The sequence below is a fragment of the Pseudophryne corroboree genome, unplaced genomic scaffold (assembly GCF_028390025.1).
Source record: "Pseudophryne corroboree isolate aPseCor3 unplaced genomic scaffold, aPseCor3.hap2 scaffold_1093, whole genome shotgun sequence".
Lineage (NCBI taxonomy): Eukaryota > Metazoa > Chordata > Amphibia > Anura > Myobatrachidae > Pseudophryne > Pseudophryne corroboree.
The window spans coordinates 15,510-29,499 of record NW_026967719.1 but is presented as its reverse complement, the minus strand read 5'-3'; the positions used below and the strand labels follow the sequence as shown (position 1 = coordinate 29,499).

Sequence of the window (13,990 nt, the reverse complement as noted above, 5' to 3'; positions counted from 1 at the left end):
GCGTAGCTCTTTGCAAAAGAGAGATATTGGCAAGGAAAAGCTGTCTTGCACCTTTGCATTTTTCTCCCAAACGAAGGACACTAGAAAGAAAATTTCAAAGCCTCCTGTTAGGCCATCATCTACACGACATAGCCCTGAATTTTCCAATGCGCAGCTCTTTGCAAAAGAGAGATATTGGCAAGGTAAAGCTGTCTTGTACCATTGCATTTTTCTCCCAAACGAAGGACACTAGAAAGAAAATTTTAAAGCCTCCTGTTAGGACATCATCTACACGACATAGCCCTGAATTTTCCAATGCGCAGCTCTTTGCAAAAGAGAGATATTGGCAAGGAAAATCTGTCTTGTACCTTTGCATTTTTCTCCCAAACGAAGGTCACTAGAAAGAAAATTTTAAAGCCTCCTGTTAGGCCATCATCTACACGACATAGCCCGGAATTTTTCAATGCGTAGCTCTTTGCAAAAGAGAGATATTGGCAAGGAAAAGCTGTCTTGTACCTTTGCATTTTTCTCCCAAACGAAGGACACTAGAATTAAAATTTTAAAGCCTCCTGTTAGGCCATTTTCCAATGCGCAGCTCTTTGCAAAAGAGAGATATTGGCAAGGAAAAGCTGTCTTGTACCTTTGCATTTTTCTCCCAAACGAAGGACACTAGAAAGAAAATTTTAAAGCCTCCTGTTAGGCCATCATCTACACGACATAGCCCTGAATTTTCCAATGCGCAGCTCTTTGCAAAAGAGAGATATTGGCAAGGAAAAGCTGTCTTGTACCTTTGCATTTTCTCCCAAACGAAGGTCACTAGAAATAAAATTTTAAAGCCTCCTGTTAGGCCATCATCTACACGACATAGCCCTGAATTTTCCAATGCGCAGCTCTTTGCAAAAGAGAGATATTGGCAAGGAAAAGCTGTCTTGTACCTTTGCATTTTTCTCCCAAACGAAGGACACTAGAATTAAAATTTTAAAGCCTCCTGTTAGGCCATCATCTACACGACATAGCCCTGAATTTTCCAATGCGCAGCTCTTTGCAAAAGAGAGATATTGGCAAGGACAAGCTGTCTTGTACCTTTGCATTTTTCTCCCAAACGAAGGTCACTAGAAAGAAAATTTTAAAGCCTCCTGTTAGGCCATCATCTACACGACATAGCCCTGAATTTTCCAATGCGTAGCTCTTTGCAAAAGAAAGATATTGGCAAGGAAAAGCTGTCTTGTACCTTTGCATTTTTCTCCCAAACGAAGGTCACTAGAAAGAAAATTTTAAAGCCTCCTGTTAGGCCATCATCTACACGACATAGCCCTGAATTTTCCAATGCGTAGCTCTTTGCAAAAGAGAGATATTGGCAAGGAAAAGCTGTCTTGCACCTTTGCATTTTTCTCCCAAACGAAGGACACTAGAAAGAAAATTTTAAAGCCTCCTGTTAGGCCATCATCTACACGACATAGCCCTGAATTTTCCAATGCGCAGCTCTTTGCAAAAGAGAGATATTGGCAAGGTAAAGCTGTCTTGTACCATTGCATTTTTCTCCCAAACGAAGGACACTAGAAAGAAAATTTTAAAGCCTCCTGTTAGACCATCATCTACACGGCATAGCCATGAATTTTCCAATGCGCAGCTCTTTGCAAAAGAGAGATATTGGCAAGGAAAAGCTGTCTTGTACCTTTGCATTTTTCTCCCAAACGAAGGACACTAGAATTAAAATTTTAAAGCCTCCTGTTAGGCCATCATCTGCACGACATAGCCCTGAATTTTCCAATGCGCAGCTCTTTGCAAAAGAGAGATATTGGCAAGGAAAAGCTGTCTTGTACCTTTGCATTTTTCTCCCAAACGAAGGACACTAGAATGAAAATTTTAAAGCCTCCTGTTAGGCCATCATCTACACGGCATAGCCCTGAATTTTCCAATGCGCAGCTCTTTGCAAAAGAGAGATATTGGCAAGGAAAAGCTGTCTTGTACCTTTGCATTTTTCTCCCACACGAAGGACACTAGAAAGAAAATTTTAAAGCCTCCTGTTAGGCCATCATCTACACGGCATAGCCCTGAATTTTCCAATGCGTAGCTCTTTGCAAAAGAGAGATATTGGCAAGGAAAGCTGTCTTGTACCTTTGCATTTTTCTCCCAAACGAAGGACACTAGAAAGAAAATTTTAAAGCCTCCGGTTAGGCCATCATCTACACGGCATAGCCCTGAATTTTCCAATGCGCAGCTCTTTGCAAAAGAGAGATATTGGCAAGGAAAAGCTGTCTTGTACCTTTGCATTTTTCTCCCAAACGAAGGACACTAGAAAGAAAATTTTAAAGCCTCCTGTTAGGCCATCATCTACACGGCATAGCCCTGAATTTTCCAATGCGCAGCTCTTTGCAAAAGAGAGATATTGGCAAGGAAAAGCTGTCTTGTACCTTTGCATTTTTCTCCCAAACGAAGGACACTAGAATGAAAATTTTAAAGCCTCCTGTTAGGCCATCATCTACACGACATAGCCCTGAATTTTCCAATGCGCAGCTCTTTGCAAAAGAGAGATATTGGCAAGGAAAAGCTGTCTTGTACCTTTGCATTTTTCTCCCAAACGAAGGACACTAGAATTAAAAATTTAAAGCCTCCTGTTAGGCCATCATCTACACGACATAGCCCTGAATTTTCCAATGCGCAGCTCTTTGCAAAAGAGAGATATTGGCAAGGACAAGCTGTCTTGTACCTTTGCATTTTTCTCCCAAACGAAGGTCACTAGAAAGAAAATTTTAAAGCCTCCTGTTAGGCCATCATCTACACGACATAGCCCTGAATTTTCCAATGCGTAGCTCTTTGCAAAAGAAAGATATTGGCAAGGAAAAGCTGTCTTGTACCTTTGCATTTTTCTCCCAAACGAAGGTCACTAGAAAGAAAATTTTAAAGCCTCCTGTTAGGCCATCATCTACACGACATAGCCCTGAATTTTCCAATGCGTAGCTCTTTGCAAAAGAAAGATATTGGCAAGGAAAAGCTGTCTTGTACCTTTGCATTTTTCTCCCAAACGAAGGTCACTAGAAAGAAAATTTTAAAGCCTCCTGTTAGGCCATCATCTACACGACATAGCCCTGAATTTTCCAATGCGCAGCTCTTTGCAAAAGAGAGATATTGGCAAGGAAAATCTGTCTTGTACCTTTGCATTTTTCTCCCAAACGAAGGTCACTAGAAAGAAAATTTTAAAGCCTCCTGTTAGGCCATCATCTACACGACATAGCCCGGAATTTTTCAATGCGTAGCTCTTTGCAAAAGAGAGATATTGGCAAGGAAAAGCTGTCTTGTACCTTTGCATTTTTCTCCCAAACGAAGGACACTAGAATTAAAATTTTAAAGCCTCCTGTTAGGCCATTTTCCAATGCGCAGCTCTTTGCAAAAGAGAGATATTGGCAAGGAAAAGCTGTCTTGTACCTTTGCATTTTTCTCCCAAACGAAGGACACTAGAAAGAAAATTTTAAAGCCTCCTGTTAGGCCATCATCTACACGACATAGCCCTGAATTTTCCAATGCGCAGCTCTTTGCAAAAGAGAGATATTGGCAAGGAAAAGCTGTCTTGTACCTTTGCATTTTCTCCCAAACGAAGGTCACTAGAAATAAAATTTTAAAGCCTCCTGTTAGGCCATCATCTACACGACATAGCCCTGAATTTTCCAATGCGTAGCTCTTTGCAAAAGAAAGATATTGGCAAGGAAAAGCTGTCTTGTACCTTTGCATTTTTCTCCCAAACGAAGGTCACTAGAAAGAAAATTTTAAAGCCTCCTGTTAGGCCATCATCTACACGACATAGCCCTGAATTTTCCAATGCGTAGCTCTTTGCAAAAGAGAGATATTGGCAAGGAAAAGCTGTCTTGCACCTTTGCATTTTTCTCCCAAACGAAGGACACTAGAAAGAAAATTTCAAAGCCTCCTGTTAGGCCATCATCTACATGACATAGCCCTGAATTTTCCAATGCGCAGCTCTTTGCAAAAGAGAGATATTGGCAAGGTAAAGCTGTCTTGTACCATTGCATTTTTCTCCCAAACGAAGGACACTAGAAAGAAAATTTTAAAGCCTCCTGTTAGGCCATCATCTACACGACATAGCCCTGAATTTTCCAATGCGCAGCTCTTTGCAAAAGAGAGATATTGGCAAGGAAAATCTGTCTTGTACCTTTGCATTTTTCTCCCAAACGAAGGTCACTAGAAAGAAAATTTTAAAGCCTCCTGTTAGGCCATCATCTACACGACATAGCCCGGAATTTTTCAATGCGTAGCTCTTTGCAAAAGAGAGATATTGGCAAGGAAAAGCTGTCTTGTACCTTTGCATTTTTCTCCCAAACGAAGGACACTAGAATTAAAATTTTAAAGCCTCCTGTTAGGCCATTTTCCAATGCGCAGCTCTTTGCAAAAGAGAGATATTGGCAAGGAAAAGCTGTCTTGTACCTTTGCATTTTTCTCCCAAACGAAGGACACTAGAAAGAAAATTTTAAAGCCTCCTGTTAGGCCATCATCTACACGACATAGCCCTGAATTTTCCAATGCGCAGCTCTTTGCAAAAGAGAGATATTGGCAAGGAAAAGCTGTCTTGTACCTTTGCATTTTCTCCCAAACGAAGGTCACTAGAAATAAAATTTTAAAGCCTCCTGTTAGGCCATCATCTACACGACATAGCCCTGAATTTTCCAATGCGCAGCTCTTTGCAAAAGAGAGATATTGGCAAGGAAAAGCTGTCTTGTACCTTTGCATTTTTCTCCCAAACGAAGGACACTAGAATTAAAATTTTAAAGCCTCCTGTTAGGCCATCATCTACACGACATAGCCCTGAATTTTCCAATGCGCAGCTCTTTGCAAAAGAGAGATATTGGCAAGGACAAGCTGTCTTGTACCTTTGCATTTTTCTCCCAAACGAAGGTCACTAGAAAGAAAATTTTAAAGCCTCCTGTTAGGCCATCATCTACACGACATAGCCCTGAATTTTCCAATGCGTAGCTCTTTGCAAAAGAAAGATATTGGCAAGGAAAAGCTGTCTTGTACCTTTGCATTTTTCTCCCAAACGAAGGTCACTAGAAAGAAAATTTTAAAGCCTCCTGTTAGGCCATCATCTACACGACATAGCCCTGAATTTTCCAATGCGTAGCTCTTTGCAAAAGAGAGATATTGGCAAGGAAAAGCTGTCTTGCACCTTTGCATTTTTCTCCCAAACGAAGGACACTAGAAAGAAAATTTTAAAGCCTCCTGTTAGGCCATCATCTACACGACATAGCCCTGAATTTTCCAATGCGCAGCTCTTTGCAAAAGAGAGATATTGGCAAGGTAAAGCTGTCTTGTACCATTGCATTTTTCTCCCAAACGAAGGACACTAGAAAGAAAATTTTAAAGCCTCCTGTTAGACCATCATCTACACGGCATAGCCATGAATTTTCCAATGCGCAGCTCTTTGCAAAAGAGAGATATTGGCAAGGAAAAGCTGTCTTGTACCTTTGCATTTTTCTCCCAAACGAAGGACACTAGAATTAAAATTTTAAAGCCTCCTGTTAGGCCATCATCTGCACGACATAGCCCTGAATTTTCCAATGCGCAGCTCTTTGCAAAAGAGAGATATTGGCAAGGAAAAGCTGTCTTGTACCTTTGCATTTTTCTCCCAAACGAAGGACACTAGAATGAAAATTTTAAAGCCTCCTGTTAGGCCATCATCTACACGGCATAGCCCTGAATTTTCCAATGCGCAGCTCTTTGCAAAAGAGAGATATTGGCAAGGAAAAGCTGTCTTGTACCTTTGCATTTTTCTCCCACACGAAGGACACTAGAAAGAAAATTTTAAAGCCTCCTGTTAGGCCATCATCTACACGGCATAGCCCTGAATTTTCCAATGCGTAGCTCTTTGCAAAAGAGAGATATTGGCAAGGAAAGCTGTCTTGTACCTTTGCATTTTTCTCCCAAACGAAGGACACTAGAAAGAAAATTTTAAAGCCTCCGGTTAGGCCATCATCTACACGGCATAGCCCTGAATTTTCCAATGCGCAGCTCTTTGCAAAAGAGAGATATTGGCAAGGAAAAGCTGTCTTGTACCTTTGCATTTTTCTCCCAAACGAAGGACACTAGAAAGAAAATTTTAAAGCCTCCTGTTAGGCCATCATCTACACGGCATAGCCCTGAATTTTCCAATGCGCAGCTCTTTGCAAAAGAGAGATATTGGCAAGGAAAAGCTGTCTTGTACCTTTGCATTTTTCTCCCAAACGAAGGACACTAGAATGAAAATTTTAAAGCCTCCTGTTAGGCCATCATCTACACGACATAGCCCTGAATTTTCCAATGCGTAGCTCTTTGCAAAAGAAAGATATTGGCAAGGAAAAGCTGTCTTGTACCTTTGCATTTTTCTCCCAAACGAAGGTCACTAGAAAGAAAATTTTAAAGCCTCCTGTTAGGCCATCATCTACACGACATAGCCCTGAATTTTCCAATGCGTAGCTCTTTGCAAAAGAGAGATATTGGCAAGGAAAAGCTGTCTTGCACCTTTGCATTTTTCTCCCAAACGAAGGACACTAGAAAGAAAATTTCAAAGCCTCCTGTTAGGCCATCATCTACACGACATAGCCCTGAATTTTCCAATGCGTAGCTCTTTGCAAAAGAAAGATATTGGCAAGGAAAAGCTGTCTTGTACCTTTGCATTTTTCTCCCAAACGAAGGTCACTAGAAAGAAAATTTTAAAGCCTCCTGTTAGGCCATCATCTACACGACATAGCCCTGAATTTTCCAATGCGTAGCTCTTTGCAAAAGAAAGATATTGGCAAGGAAAAGCTGTCTTGTACCTTTGCATTTTTCTCCCAAACGAAGGTCACTAGAAAGAAAATTTTAAAGCCTCCTGTTAGGCCATCATCTACACGACATAGCCCTGAATTTTCCAATGCGTAGCTCTTTGCAAAAGAGAGATATTGGCAAGGAAAAGCTGTCTTGTACCTTTGCATTTTTCTCCCAAACGAAGGACACTAGAATTAAAATTTTAAAGCCTCCTGTTAGGCCATTTTCCAATGCGCAGCTCTTTGCAAAAGAGAGATATTGGCAAGGAAAAGCTGTCTTGTACCTTTGCATTTTTCTCCCAAACGAAGGACACTAGAAAGAAAATTTTAAAGCCTCCTGTTAGGCCATCATCTACACGACATAGCCCTGAATTTTCCAATGCGCAGCTCTTTGCAAAAGAGAGATATTGGCAAGGAAAAGCTGTCTTGTACCTTTGCATTTTCTCCCAAACGAAGGTCACTTGAAATAAAATTTTAAAGCCTCCTGTTAGGCCATCATCTACACGACATAGCCCTGAATTTTCCAATGCGCAGCTCTTTGCAAAAGAGAGATATTGGCAAGGAAAAGCTGTCTTGTACCTTTGCATTTTTCTCCCAAACGAAGGACACTAGAATTAAAATTTTAAAGCCTCCTGTTAGGCCATCATCTACACGACATAGCCCTGAATTTTCCAATGCGCAGCTCTTTGCAAAAGAGAGATATTGGCAAGGACAAGCTGTCTTGTACCTTTGCATTTTTCTCCCAAACGAAGGTCACTAGAAAGAAAATTTTAAAGCCTCCTGTTAGGCCATCATCTACACGACATAGCCCTGAATTTTCCAATGCGTAGCTCTTTGCAAAAGAAAGATATTGGCAAGGAAAAGCTGTCTTGTACCTTTGCATTTTTCTCCCAAACGAAGGTCACTAGAAAGAAAATTTTAAAGCCTCCTGTTAGGCCATCATCTACACGACATAGCCCTGAATTTTCCAATGCGTAGCTCTTTGCAAAAGAGAGATATTGGCAAGGAAAAGCTGTCTTGCACCTTTGCATTTTTCTCCCAAACGAAGGACACTAGAAAGAAAATTTTAAAGCCTCCTGTTAGGCCATCATCTACACGACATAGCCCTGAATTTTCCAATGCGCAGCTCTTTGCAAAAGAGAGATATTGGCAAGGTAAAGCTGTCTTGTACCATTGCATTTTTCTCCCAAACGAAGGACACTAGAAAGAAAATTTTAAAGCCTCCTGTTAGACCATCATCTACACGGCATAGCCATGAAATTTCCAATGCGCAGCTCTTTGCAAAAGAGAGATATTGGCAAGGAAAAGCTGTCTTGTACCTTTGCATTTTTCTCCCAAACGAAGGACACTAGAATTAAAATTTTAAAGCCTCCTGTTAGGCCATCATCTGCACGACATAGCCCTGAATTTTCCAATGCGCAGCTCTTTGCAAAAGAGAGATATTGGCAAGGAAAAGCTGTCTTGTACCTTTGCATTTTTCTCCCAAACGAAGGACACTAGAATGAAAATTTTAAAGCCTCCTGTTAGGCCATCATCTACACGGCATAGCCCTGAATTTTCCAATGCGCAGCTCTTTGCAAAAGAGAGATATTGGCAAGGAAAAGCTGTCTTGTACCTTTGCATTTTTCTCCCAAACGAAGGACACTAGAAAGAAAATTTTAAAGCCTCCTGTTAGGCCATCATCTACACGGCATAGCCCTGAATTTTCCAATGCGTAGCTCTTTGCAAAAGAGAGATATTGGCAAGGAAAGCTGTCTTGTACCTTTGCATTTTTCTCCCAAACGAAGGACACTAGAAAGAAAATTGTAAAGCCTCCTGTTAGGCCATCATCTACACGGCATAGCCCTGAATTTTCCAATGCGCAGCTCTTTGCAAAAGAGAGATATTGGCAAGGAAAAGCTGTCTTGTAACTTTGCATTTTTCTCCCAAACGAAGGACACTAGAAAGAAAATTTTAAAGCCTCCTGTTAGGCCATCATCTACACGGCATAGCCCTGAATTTTCCAATGCGCAGCTCTTTGCAAAAGAGAGATATTGGCAAGGAAAAGCTGTCTTGTACCTTTGCATTTTTCTCCCAAACGAAGGACACTAGAATGAAAATTTTAAAGCCTCCAGTTAGGCCATCATCTACACGGCATAGCCCTGAATTTTCCAATGCGCAGCTCTTTGCAAAAGAGAGATATTTGCAAGGAAAAGCTGTCTTGTACCTTTGCAATTTTCTCCCGAACGAAGGACACTAGAATGAAAATTTTAAAGCCTCCTGTTAGGCCATCATCTACACGTCATAGCCCTGAATTTTCCAATGCGCAGCTCTTTGCAAAAGAGAGATATTGGCAAGGAAAAGCTGTCTTTTACCTTTGCATTTTTCTCCCAAACGAAGGACACTAGAAAGAAAATTTTAAAGCCTCCTGTTAGGCCATCATCTACACGGCATAGCCCTGAATTTTCCAATGCGCAGCTCTTTGCAAAAGAGAGATATTGGCAAGGAAAAGCTGTCTTGTACCTTTGCATTTTTCTCCCAAACGAAGGACACTAGAAAGAAAATTTTAAAGCCCCCTGTTAGGCCATCATCTACACGGCATAGCCCTGAATTTTCCAATGCGTAGCTCTTTGCAAAAGAGAGATATTGGCAAGGAAAAGCTGTCTTGTACCTTTGCATTTTTCTCCCAAACGAAGGACACTAGAATGAAAATTTTAAAGCCTCCTGTTAGGCCATCATCTACACGGCATAGCCCTGAATTTTCCAATGCGCAGCTGTTTGCAAAAGAGAGATATTGGCAAGGAAAAGCTGTCTTGTACCTTTGCATTTTTCTCCCAAACGAAGGACACTAGAAAGAAAATTTTAAAGCCTCCTGTTAGGCCATCATCTACACGGCATAGCCCTGAATTTTCCAATGCGCAGCTCTTTGCAAAAGAGAGATATTGGCAAGGAAAAGCTGTCTTGTACCTTTGCATTTTTCTCCCAAACGAAGGACACTAGAAAGAAAATTTTAAAGCCTCCTGTTAGGCCATCATCTACACGGCATAGTCCTGAATTTTCCAATGCGCAGCTCTTTGCAAAAGAGAGATATTGGCAAGGAAAAGCTGTCTTGTACCTTTGCATTTTTCTCCCAAATGAAGGACACTAGAAAGAAAATTTTAAAGCCTCCTGTTAGGCCATCATCTACACGGCATAGTCCTGAATTTTCCAATGCGCAGCTCTTTGCAAAAGAGAGATATTGGCAAGGAAAAGCTGTCTTGTACCTTTGCATTTTTCTCCGAAACGAAGGAAACTAGAATGAAAATTTTAAAGCCTCCTGTTAGGGCTTCATCTACACGGCATAGCCCTGAATTTTCCAATGCGTAGCTCTTTGCAAAAGAGAGATATTGGCAAGGAAAAGCTGTCTTGTACCTTTGCATTTTTCTCCTAAACGAAGGACACTAGAAAGAAAATTTTAAAGCCTCCTGTTAGGCCATCATCTACACGGCATAGCCCTGAATTTTCCAATGCGCAGCTCTTTGCAAAAGAGATATTGGCAAGGAAAAGCTGTCTTGTACCTTTGCATTTTTTTCCCAAACGAAGGACACTAGAATGAAAATTTTAAAGCCTCCTGTTAGTGCTTCATCTACACGGTATAGCCCTGAATTTTCCAATGCGTAGCTCTTTGCAAAAGAGAGATATTGGCAAGGAAAAGCTGTCTTGTACCTTTGCATTTTTCTCCCAAACGAAGGACACTAGAAAGAAAATTTTAAAGCCTCCTGTTAGGCCATCATCTACACGGCATAGCCCTGAATTTTCCAATGCGCAGCTCTCTGCAAAAGAGAGATATTGGCAAGGAAAAGCTGTCTTGTACCTTTGCATTTTTCTCCCAAACGAAGGACACTAGAAAGAAAATTTTAAAGCCTCCTGTTAGGCCATCATCTACACGGCATAGCCCTGAATTTTCCAATGCGCAGCTCTTTGCAAAAGAGAGATATTGGCAAGGAAAAGCTGTCTTGTACCTTTGCATTTTTCTCCCAATTACCACTTTAATAATAGGGTAAAGAAAATTAAGTGGATTTTTGAAAGAAAACAGTACTGTCAATATACTATTAAAACAAATTAAAATGGTAAAAGTTATTGTACTTTAAGTAAAATTAAAAGAGCTAAAATATCAATCCCAGTTTTGTATTACTTTAATTAAAAAAAATGCATATAGCAAAGGATAGTTTCAATCTGCCTACCTCTGGGTTATGGGCCCAGCATGCTTCCATTGCTGTACTCTGCTGCACATGTAAGTGCAAGAGATCCCGAAGCACTCACTCATCATGGGAAAGTACCAATGTGTTTCTTCGTTGGTTGATTTAAGAAACATCTTACAAAAACTCTCCAGATTATTGACTTTTTAAAGTTTTTCTAATAAACGTTCTAGATGAATGCTTATTAGCCTTTGTCAGTAAGCACTTTTGCAAAGTGTCTCTGTGGCGCAATCAGTTAGTGTGTTTGGCTGCTAACCAAAAGGTTGGTGGTTCAATCCCACCCAGGGACGTAATTGACCTTGTTATAAGATTTTGGTGATCTTTAAGTAGTCAAATCAAAATTTCAAACCCCCTCTTATGGTGTAGGGTACCTGGCCTTCTCTGATGTAATCAGAGTTAGATTTGATTAAGTGATTTTATAAAAAACAGCTAGGAAGCACAATTTAGCAGTGGGTTGCAGAGAAAAAAAAATATGCTTGCAGAAAAATCAAATGGAGTGATTAAACAGCTCTTCATTTTCTGGCTTTATTTTTATGCTAACAAATCTGTTCTCTGAAAAGTGTCCACAAAGCCAAGTCTCTGATTAACACCTTTGTAAGGATGGTTTTTCACCTATTACTAAATTAAACTTGCTTCATTGGAAAGGCAGCAAGATGTATCCTCATTTCAATGTCTACTGAAATAATACGGGTTGACACCAGGAAACATTAACGCCAATGCATCCTTGCTGCTTTCTCATGTGGAAGTCTGTTTAATGTGAAAACAAGGTGATATCTAATTAGCACACAGGTAAGGAATTAAGAAAATCTTTATTTAAGGGGGAGGATGTTTCTCACAAAATCGTTGCCCCGATGCATCATTGAAATTCAAGCTGGAAAGATGATTTTAATATATCACTTGTACATTTTGTATTGCTCTTCTGGTGACAATGTAGTTTGTTTTTGTCAATTACCATTTTAATAATAGGGTAAAGAAAATTAAGTGGATTTTTGAAAGAAAACTATACTGTCAATATACTATTAAAACAAATTAAAATGGTAAAAGTTATTGTACTTTAAGTAAAAATAAAAGAGCCAAAATATCAATCCCAATTTTTATTACTTAAATTAACAAAAAAAAACTGCATATAGCAAAGGATAGTTTCAATCTGCCTACCTCTGGGTTATGGCCAGCATGCTTCCATTGCAGTACACTGCTGCACATGTAAGTGCAAGAGATCCTGAAGCACTCACTCATCATGGGAAAGTACCAATGTGTTTCTTCGTTGGTTTATGGAAGAAACATCTTACAAAAACTCTCCAGATTATTAACTTTTTAAAGTTTTATTAATAAACGTTCTAGATGAATGCTTATTAGCCTTTGTCAGTATGCACTTTCGCAAAGTGTCTCTGTGGCGCAATCAGTTAGTGTGTTTGGCTGCTAACCAAAAGGTTGGTGGTTCAATCCCACCCAGGGACGTAATTGACCTTGTGATAAGATTTTGGTGATCTTTAAGTAGTCAAGTCAAAATTTCAAACCCCCTCTTATGGTGTAGGGTACCTGGCCTTCTCTGATTTAATCAGAGTTAGATTTGATTAAGTGATTTTATAAAAAAAACAGCTAGGAAGCACAATTTAGCAGTGGGTTGCAGAGAAAAAAAAATATGCTTGCAGAAAAATCAAATTGAGTGATTAAACAGCTCTTCATTTTCTGGCTTTATTTTTATGCTAACAAATCTGTTCTCTGAAAAGTGTCCACAAAGCCAAGTCTCTGATTAACACCTTTGTAAGGATGGTTTTTCACCTATTACTAAATTAAACTTGCTTCATTGGAAAGGCAGCAAGATGTATCCTCATTTCAATGTCTACTGAAATAATACAGGTTGACACCAGGAAACATTAACGCCAATGCATCCTTGCTGCTTTCTCATGTGGAAGTCTGTTTAATGTGAAAACAAGGTGATATCTAATAAGCACACAGGTAAGGAATTAAGAAAATCTTTATTTAAGGGTGAAGATGTTTCTCACAAAATCGTTGCCCCAATGCATCATTGAAATTCAAGCTGGAAAGATGATTTTAATATATCACTTGTACATTTTGTATTGCTCTTCTGGTGACAATGTAGTTTGTTTTTGTCAATTACCATTTTAATAATAGGGTAAAGAAAATTAAGTGGATTTTTGAAAGAAAACAATACTGTCAATATACTATTAAAACAAATTAAAATGGTAAAAGTTATTGTACTTTAAGTAAAAATAAAAGAGCCAAAATATCAATCCCAGTTTTGGATTACTTTAATTAACAAAAAAAAATGCATATAGCAGAGGATAGTTTCAATCTGCCTACCTCTGGGTTATGGGCCCAGCATGCTTCCATTGCTGTACTCTGCTGCACATGTAAGTGCAAGAGATCCTGAAGCACTCACTCATCATGGGAAAGTACCAATGTGTTTCTTCGTTGGTTGATGGAAGAAACATCTTACAAAAACTCTCCAGATTATTGACTTTTTAAAGTTTTTTTAGGAAACGTTTTAGATGAATGCTTATTAGCCTTTGTCAGTATGGGCTTTTGCAAAGTGTCTCTGTGGCGCAATCAGTTAGTGTGTACGGCTATTAACCAAAAGGTTGGTGGTTCAATCCCACCCAGGGACGTAATTGACCTTGTTATCAGATTTTGGTGATCTTTAAGTAGACAAGTCAAAATTTCAAACCCCCTGTTATGGTGTAGGGTACCTGGCCTTCTCTGATGTAATCAGAGTTAGATTTGATTCAGTGATTTTATAAAAACACCTAGGAAGCACAATTTAGCAATGGGTTGCAGAGAAAAAGAAATATGCTGGCAAAAAAATCCAATTGAGTGATTAAACAGCTCTTCATTTTCTGGCTTTACTTCTATGCTAACAAAGATGTTCTCTGAAAAGTGTCCACAAAGCCAAGTCTCTGATTAACACCTTTGTAGGGATGGTTTTTCACCTATTACTAAATTAAACTTGCTTCATTGGAAAGGCAGCAAGAAACACTAGAC

General features: G+C 39.6%; 2 non-coding genes across 2 annotated transcripts; both read left to right on the top strand.

Moving 5' to 3' along the window:
- The first annotated feature begins 11,203 nt into the window (after positions 1-11,203).
- Positions 11,204-11,277, top strand: TRNAS-GCU (transfer RNA serine (anticodon GCU)). The gene has a single exon. It is a non-coding gene; the product is annotated as a tRNA-Ser (tRNA).
- A 1,094-nt stretch (positions 11,278-12,371) lies between these two features.
- On the top strand, positions 12,372-12,445 carry TRNAS-GCU (transfer RNA serine (anticodon GCU)). Its single transcript has one exon. It is a non-coding gene; the product is annotated as a tRNA-Ser (tRNA).
- Positions 12,446-13,990: the final 1,545 nt, after the last annotated feature.